The following is an 8,730-nucleotide window of genomic DNA, read 5'->3' as shown; positions in this document are numbered from 1 at the left end:
CTGGTTAGGAATATGGATAGGATTCTCTTCTCCCCTTACAGCCTATAGATCAACATAGAGTTCTTGGATAAAGGATATTTTATACCAGCTCAGTGTTGGGTTTTGCCATGTACCACAAATGAGGGATGGCTGATCTCCTTGTGGATAATTTTATTATTCGTCCTCACTCAGACATAGACTATTTGAGCTTGAACTTGGAAACTGATCTCATTGTCAACCCTCTGAATTAGAGCTAGACATTGGGAAAACTTCCTTACCCTCTTTGTTAATTGATGTTCCATCCTAGGGGTTAGAGTAGACTCAGACTAGAGACCGCTCTGTCTTTAGCTGATGCTTGCCTGGGGAACACCCACTGAGAGCTTCCTGGTCGAGGTTGTGCTAGTGGCTGCTAAGTGGTTGCTGGGACCTCCTCAAATGGAGGATTAGATACAGATTCTGAGCTCTGAGGCCCAGCACCTCAGGTTGCACCTGAACGATGAGATCACTGGCAGGAATTACTATTCTCTTAACTTTGGGTAAGTGATCTGGGTCTAAAACAAAGGGCAGGTATCTGCAATTTCTACTTCTTCCACTGCACTTTATCAAACACTAGGAGAAAATAACATGTGTTTCTATGTGTCTATGTGACTGTGTGCTTCTCTAGAGTATCTGAGCATCATAGTGAGAAGTTTATCATATCCAATCCTCACAGCTCTCAGACTATAAGGATTTGCAGGTTCATTGACTCCAAGGGTCCTGGCATACAGCAATTTACCTTTGGCCAGTGTCTCTGGAATGTTCAGGAATAAAAAGCAGTAATGGTTCTGTTGTCCTGTGAAACACATCTGAAAATGCTTAAGGACACATACAGCCAGAGAAGAGAGTTTCAGGATTGTTTATGAATCTGACCTTATTAGATGCACCCAGATTTGACATTCCAGAGCTAATCTACTGTTTTTCAACCCCTCAGGTATCATGGGTGATGCTAAGTCCACACAGCCAGATGCAGTGGAGAGTTCTGAAGAAGAACCTGTGCACCTGCCATGTAACCACCCCACAATCAGCGGAAGAGAGTACATACACTGATATCGACAGATTCCCGGCCAGGGTCCAGAGTTTGTGATTCACGGTCTGAAAGGCAATGTGAGCCATGGAATGATGTCTCTGATCATCGCCACAGACAGGAAGTCCAGTACCTTGATCTTGGCCCAGGTCACCCTGAAAGATTCTGCTGTCTACTACTGCATCTTGAGAGACACACAGTGGGATGGAGGGGGCTGCACCTGTACGATATCTCCCTGGTGGGGGAGGGGAGCAGCAACACCATCTAAAGAGACCACTGCACAGGAATGTGCAGAAAAAACTGATAGAAGAAAAGGTAAAGAGAAGATAGTGAAGAAATCAAACAGCAAAGAATGAAAGGAGAACAAAGATGAGCAAGAAGCACTTACACTATTGAAGAAACTAAAAAGCTTACAGAAAAACTGATAACCACAGTAGGAAACCTGTAATGAAAAGGAATGGAAATGAGAATTTGTCATGGTTCTTTGTTTAATCAAATGTTGCTTTCTACTTCAGTCTCACTAAAACACGTGAGAACAAAACAAAACAAAAAAAACAGAACAGGATATCCAAGAAATTTGAGACAGCTACAAAAGGTATAACATATGCTTAAAAAAAAGAAAGAAAAAAAGAAAGAAATATAGTGCCTTTGATCTAAAAAAATTAATTTCTACTATGACTATTGTATTTATCCATATTAGAATATCATTATGAAAGGAACATAAAATGTATTAAATCACAACGAGTTAAGTAAAAATATCCTTCCTGGTGGAAGTCACTTGTGAGCTAACTCACTCATAAGGAGCTTGCATGAAAGTTTAACTGCATTCTAAATTTATAAGCAGGGCAGTCCTACAAAACTGTAGGTTGTAAGCACAACTCTAATGCTAAAAATTCTAGAAAGGAAGAGTATTATTTAGTGAAACTCATCTCGAAGTTGGACAAGCCAATAAAATTATTAAATTTATTGTTGTTTATTTTTCTTCAAAACTTAAACCTGATGGAAGAGACAAATACTTCTTAAGTGCACCCACAAATTTCAATATTCACTGCCATAACCTTAAGCCAGGCTATTATCACCCCTCACTTGAACTGTTGCAACAGTCTACTAACTAGTCTCCTTACTTTGTTGGCTTCTGTAGTCCATTCACTACATAGCAGTTAAGTGTGACAATATTAAAACATAAATCAAATATAGTTAATAATATTATAATAACTATGCATGGTATCAGATGGGTACTAGACTTACTGGAGTGATTATTTCATAAGTTATATAAATGTCTAATCACTATGTTGTAAACTTGAAACTAATATAATTTGTACATCAAATATAGTTGAAAATAAGAAAAAATAAACAAACAAATAACCCCCCCACAAGTCAGATCATATTAAGGAGCTTTGATTCATTCAATGGCTTTGATATTATATTTAGAATGAAATTCACAGTCCTTACAAAGATGAGAATGATCGGGCTCTACTCTACTCCTTTTTTTCCTTATATCCCTGGATCCTCACTCTCATTAACAATGCTAGCCTTGCCTACTTCTTTCATATCCTTTAAATCTCAGATTATGATAGTTTCACAATAAAACATGTACATGAATATTCCTATGGCATTATTCATAATAGTCAAAGGGTGGAAACAACCCAAATCACTATCAACTGATATCCATTGATAAACAATACATGGTATAGCCACACAATGGAATTTTATTCAACCTGTCGATGTAAAAAACATCCAAAACCATAGAGGATTTTTATGAGTCTATTTGAGCCAAGGTGATCATATATACTGGGGAACGAGAGCTCAAATGCTCAGAAGAATAACAGTTTTGTAGATTCTTTTATGCATTTGAAATTAAGGAAGGAACATGAGAAAATTTTCATGAAGGTGCAAGAAAGCAAGGCGGGATTGGATTACAAGATATTTAACAACATTATGCACTCTCTTGAGGGTGGTTATTTCAAAGATGTGTTAACTTAGATTCACAGGAACAATGGATAGGGCTTGCTTAAGGCAAAGGTAAACCTTTTACTGAAAAGTTATATGCCTGGGGTGTGACGACCCACCATGAACTACCCAGTTAGAAATTTATGATCAGATCAACCTGTGAAGTTATTTTCCATAGAATCCTTTTTTTTTGTCCACAAACCTTAAAAAAGAATGAAATTTTGATAAGTGCTTCAACATGGATGAACCTTAAAGACATTATGCTAAATGAAAAGTACTTAGGACAAATAATATATGATTCCACTTCACGAGGTGCGTAGAATAGGCAAATTATCATATGACAATTCTGTATATTTCAAGCACTGATTCCCCTCTACTATCCACACATTTTTTCATTGCTAGGTAGATATTTCTGTACTTCAATGTTCTATACCATGGTCTGGGGATAATGGCTCCTGCCCGTTGGCCTATGGCAGATCAGGTTGGGCCTGGATAACATGAAAAGTTCTGGATCCTGGAAGAAGGAGGCCTGGGAGAGTTAAGAGGTCCGGCTGAAAGAATGGACAAATAGAGAAACAGAGGCTCTTGTTGACAAAGGCTCTTGAGGCCGGGCAAAGATAAGGCTGTCCGGGCATTTGGAGATCTGTTCCAGAGTGTGATTCTGTTGTGTCCAGAATAACCAGACCCAACTTGAGTGCTCTTAACCAGGAGACAGTTTATTAGCCGGCGGCTGTCCTTGCAAAGGAGCAGCCACGAAATACCAAGATACAAGGTTTTTAAGCCCCAAATCCCATTCCTCATTCTGTCTTAAACACAAAGGTCGATCTTTCTCCTATTCACTACCTGTCAACCCACTGGCCAGGTGTGCAAGCGGGAAGTACAGAAGCAGAAAGCTTATGTCAGAATGTTATGTTCCTATGGGTGACCGCCTATGTTCCCATGGGCGATGGCCAAACAGTAATTTTCAGCTTATATACAATTGATTATTTTTCATGCCACGCAAGCAAGCAGGGTTACACAGGCTAAAATTGGCAGTTAGCGTATGAGCTCATTGTTACAAGTTTCATGATTAACAGAATGTGGTTAGGGGTTCCAGAAACTAGGCCTAAGTTATAGACTTCCTTTGTCCAGTTTCAGGTTTTAATTATTCTTTAACCCTTTCATATTTCAGCAGGCCATTACATTCCCCACTGGTTTTCTTTAGAATGACTCAATCTTCGAGTCAGAAGTCGGGATTTCTGGCCAATGGGTCGGGGCTGACGCTCCTAAAATTAAAATCTTTGCCCCAGTTATATTGGATTGGATTAAACTCTTAACACATTTGATCAAGCATGGCCCAAAGGTCAGTAATAACAGCAGAATTATCAATGGTCCTGCTATAGCCGACAATAACGTGGTTAACCAAGAGTTTCCATTAAACCAAGATTCATACCAGTTGCTTCCTTGTTTTAACTTCTCATTTCTGTCTTTTACTCTTTGTCTAATTAATGCTAAACTATCCCTAATAATTCCAGAATGATTAACATAAAAGCAGCAAGTTTCTCCTAGTGCTACACACAAACCTCCTTGCTTAAGAAATAAGAGGTCTAAACCTCTTCTATTCTGCAGTACTACTTCAGCTAAAGAATTAAGAGATGTTTCAAGATGATTAATTGATTTCTCTAGAGTGCTTAAATCGTCATTAATCTGCTTTGTGAGCCAGGCCATACCTTGGTTCCCTGTAACCAAAGCAGCAGTCCCAATTGCAGCTGATCCTGCCACTCCTAGGCCAGCTAGGAGCGGCACAAGCAGTGGAACTGCTCGCTTACGCCGAGGATAGTTATATCCTCCCTACAAATCTATTGCTTGTCTTCCTTCTTGTCCGCTCATCATATACACCTGAGGTATAACATGAACCAGCACACAAAATCCAGTATTATTTTTCCAATAGTTAAGATTAATACAGGGAGTTAAACCAGTATTACAAGCAAACCAAGTGCCACTAGGGGCTGCTAAATAAGTAGAAGAGGTGCTATTTACTAAAATAGATGATTTACAATTTTCCTTATACCTAGATTTATCAACTCTATAAGTGTTAGTATTCACACAAGTTCCCTTTCCTTGTAAATCTCCCAACGTTACAGATGGGTTTTTGGTTCCCCAAGGGCAAATAGTAACATTCGGAGATGTTACATTCCTAATAGCAGTTTGATCTGTGCCAAGGTTAGCAATGACACCAAGTCCTACATAATAAGGTGGGGCAGGGTTCAGACAAAACCAACAATCCTTTGCAGCATTTGAGTTACTGTCATTAGCAAACTTATAAACATTATTGATAACAATTAATCTAATTATAATTATTCCCGCGAGAGTCTTATCTTGAGTGGATCCTCTGTGAGTGTTGCCTTCCATTTCTCTGTCTCCGGGGGAGGTTGAGCTGTCTTAAGGCGGGTATGGTGAATCCAATGTCTTTTCCCTGCAACCTCGACAGCTGTTGGTGTGGTTAGAGTTACTGGAAACGGACCATCCCACCGGGGCTCTAGGCTAGCAGGCTGGATCTTCTTTATCTACACCCAATCGCCTGGATGATGTGGATGAGGTTGTGATGTCCCCGGAGTCGGTCTAGCAGCTTTAATCAAGCCCTTGACTTGATTTTGGGTTTGTTGCAAGGCCTGTAGAGACTTAAGGAGACTTGTATTATTACTCATTGTAACCTTTTCAATTCCAATTTTAGGGAGTAAAGGGGGAGGTCTCCCAGACATTATTTCATAAGGGGAAATTCCCATAATATATGGAGTACACTGGGCCCGTAACAAAGCAAAAGGAAGAAGGCTCACCCAATTCTCCCCAGTTTCCAGCTTAAATTTAGTTAAAGTTTCCTTAAGTGTTCTATTTATCCTTTCTACTTGTCCTGAACTCTGAGGTCTATAAATACAATGTAATTTCCAATTAATCCCTAATACCTTAGCTAACATTTGACTTGTTTGGGCAATGAATGCCGGGCCATTGTCGGACCCCAATGATAAGGGCCAGCCAAATCGAGGCACTATTTCTGTAATTAATTTCTTAGCTACTACTTGTGCAGTTTCCTTCTTTGTGGGGAAGGCCTCAGTCCATCCAGAATAGGTGTCAATGAATACCAGAAGATATTTAAATCCAAAAGTGCCAGGAGCAACTTCTGTAAAGTCCACTTCCCAATGCTCTCCAGGAGCTTGTCCTCTTAATCGAGTGCCGATATTTTCCTTTGGGATGGGGTGAGGGTTGACCTGTGCACATATTGGGCATCGTGCACTCACATCCTGAGCCTTTGAGGTTAGTCCAGGAATTTAATAGTCTCTTTTTAGCAGTTCAATTAACTTAGTTCCTCCAAGATGGGTAGCATTATGCATCTGGCTAATTAAGGTGTTACCAAGCACAGCAGGGAGGACCGGCCTTCCATCTGGAATCCAAAGCCACCCATGTTCAAACTTCCCGTGCAGTTGCTTCCCCAACTCTATATCTTGGGGGCTATAGTTTGGAGCCTGTACCAAGGGGGGCACAAGAAGGGGACCAATTATGACGTTAGTCCCCACTGGTTTTCTGGCTACTTCCTTTGCTGTTTTATCTGCCAAGCGGTTTCTTTTTTCTACCGCTCCTTCCCCTTTTTTGATGGCCGGGGCAATGGATAATAGCCACTTTCTTAGGTAGCCAGATAGCCTCCAAAAGAGCCAAAATCTGCTCCTTGTTCTTAATTTTCTTTCCCCCTGATGTCAATAGTCCTCTTTCCTTGTACAGGGCTCCATGTACATGTGCCGTTGCAAAGGCATATCGGCTATCAGTGTAGATGTTTACAGTTTTATCCTTTCCCCACAGTAAAGCTTGTGTTAGAGCTATAAGTTTAGCCCTCTGTGCCAATATCCTATGGCTTAGGGCCTGTGCCTATATCACATCCCTGATTGTTATTATGGCTGCCCCGGCATACCTTACTCCGTCGGATACAAAACTGCTTCCATTGGTAAATAATACCGCATCCGGATTAGGCCACGGCTCATCCTTCAAGTCTGGCCGTAGTACAGTTACCTGCTCAAGGTGCTGAACACAGTGATGCAATGGAGCCTGCGGGTCATCATCCGGGAGCAGCGTGGCAGGGTTCAGGGCTGTAGTTTTCAAAAACTGGGTCTGTGGGGGATTAAGCAACAGTACCTGGTACTGAGTAATCCAGGCGTTGGAAATCCATCTTTCAGGAGGGCTGCGCAGCATGGCTTCAACTGCATGTGGAGCCACAATTTCAATATTTTGGCCCAAGGTCAATTTAAAGCGTCTTTGGTCAATATAGCAGTAGCAGCTAGTGCTCTCAGGCAACTAGGCCGTCCTCCAGCCACCGGATCTAGTCTCTTTGAGAGATATGCCACTCGTTGCTTAAATAGTGGCTTTTAATTTCTGGAGCAAATCTCTTCCAAGCAAAGGAAAAGGACATTCAGGCATAACTAAAAACGAATGCGTGATGGTTCCCTTTCCCAAGTCAGTAATTTTTGCCTGTGTCCATGGGTATGCCTTCCCTTTCCCAGTGGCTCCTTGACTTACAGTCTTTTCTTTGGATAACAGACCAGCAGTTTCTGTTAAAACTGAGTAAGTTGCACCAGTATCAGCTAAAAAGTTCACAGGTTTGCCCCCTACTTGTAAAGTTACCTTGGGCTCTCAGGGGCTCATTAGATAAGAGCCCTGACGCCCCTATTCATCTTCCAAAAGAATGAGGGGCCTTTTTTCTTCTCACCTCCTGGTTGCTCCTTTTCAGGGCACTCATTCTTCCAATGTCCTTTCTTTTTGCAAATAGCACATTGGTCTCTTCTTAGCCTAGGTTTTCTATTTTGGCCTTCTTCGTTGCTAGGTCCCCCTCTATGGTTAGGGGTTTTTTTTTTCCAAGGAGGTCAGTTTCCTTGTTGTCCCACAAACATGACTTTTTGCACACCGTCCCTATTGTTAAAGACCTTCTGAGCTATTTCTAATAATTTGGATAAATTTTCTCCCTCAAAATCTTCCAATCTCTGTAACTTCTTTCTAATGTCAGGGGCCGACTGACTAATAAAGGCCAAATTAATGGCTCTTCTATTGTTGGGGTCCTCCGGGTCAATAGGTGTATATAGGCGGTAAGACTCTAATAGTCTTTCCAAGAATGCTGCAGGTGACTCGTCCTTAGTCTGAATTACTTCACTTACCTTGGACAGATTTATTGGTCTACGTGCAGCAGCCCGGAGTCCCTGTAGCAGAAACTGGCGATACCTTAGGAGAGCCTCCTTACCTTGATCTGTATTTGGATCCCACTGGGGACGTTGAGTCGGAAACACAGCCTGTAACCTGGTTAAGTCTGCTGTGGGCTGCCCATTTGGGTCTGTTACTCCTCTAGCCGCCTCCCGCAAAATTCTTTCCTTTTCTTCAGTAGTGAATAAGACCTGTAAGAGCTGTTGGCAATCATCCCAAGTGGGCTGATGGGTAAAGAAAATAGACTCTAAAAGGGAGGTTAGTCCTTATGGTTTCTCTGAAAAGGATGGCGTTTGCAATTTCCAATTATATAAATCACTAGTACTGAATGGCAAGTAGATGACAGTAGGCTCACCGCCACCTCCTGGAATCACCTTCAATGGGGCTTGAACAGATACTGGCTCTTTTCAGGGAGGTTGAATCAGGGGAAGGTGGCCTACGATCCCTAGACCGGGTTACAGGAGGTCCCGGTCCCTCCGGAGGAGGACGTCTACCCCCATTTCCATTATAGGGTGGCGGAT

The 8,730-nt window shown here is 41.6% G+C and overlaps 1 pseudogene; it reads left to right on the top strand.

Annotated features, from left to right (window-relative positions):
- Positions 1-475: 475 nt before the first annotated feature.
- On the top strand, positions 476-1,398 carry LOC120613932 (T cell receptor alpha variable 26-2-like; annotated as a pseudogene).
- Positions 1,399-8,730: the final 7,332 nt, after the last annotated feature.

Source organism: Pteropus medius, unplaced genomic scaffold, assembly GCF_902729225.1.
Source record: "Pteropus medius unplaced genomic scaffold, Ma_sr-lr_union100, whole genome shotgun sequence".
In the NCBI taxonomy this organism is placed as follows: domain Eukaryota; kingdom Metazoa; phylum Chordata; class Mammalia; order Chiroptera; family Pteropodidae; genus Pteropus; species Pteropus medius.
The sequence above is the reverse complement of the archived record's forward strand: the minus strand, read 5'-3'. Positions and strand labels throughout refer to the sequence as shown.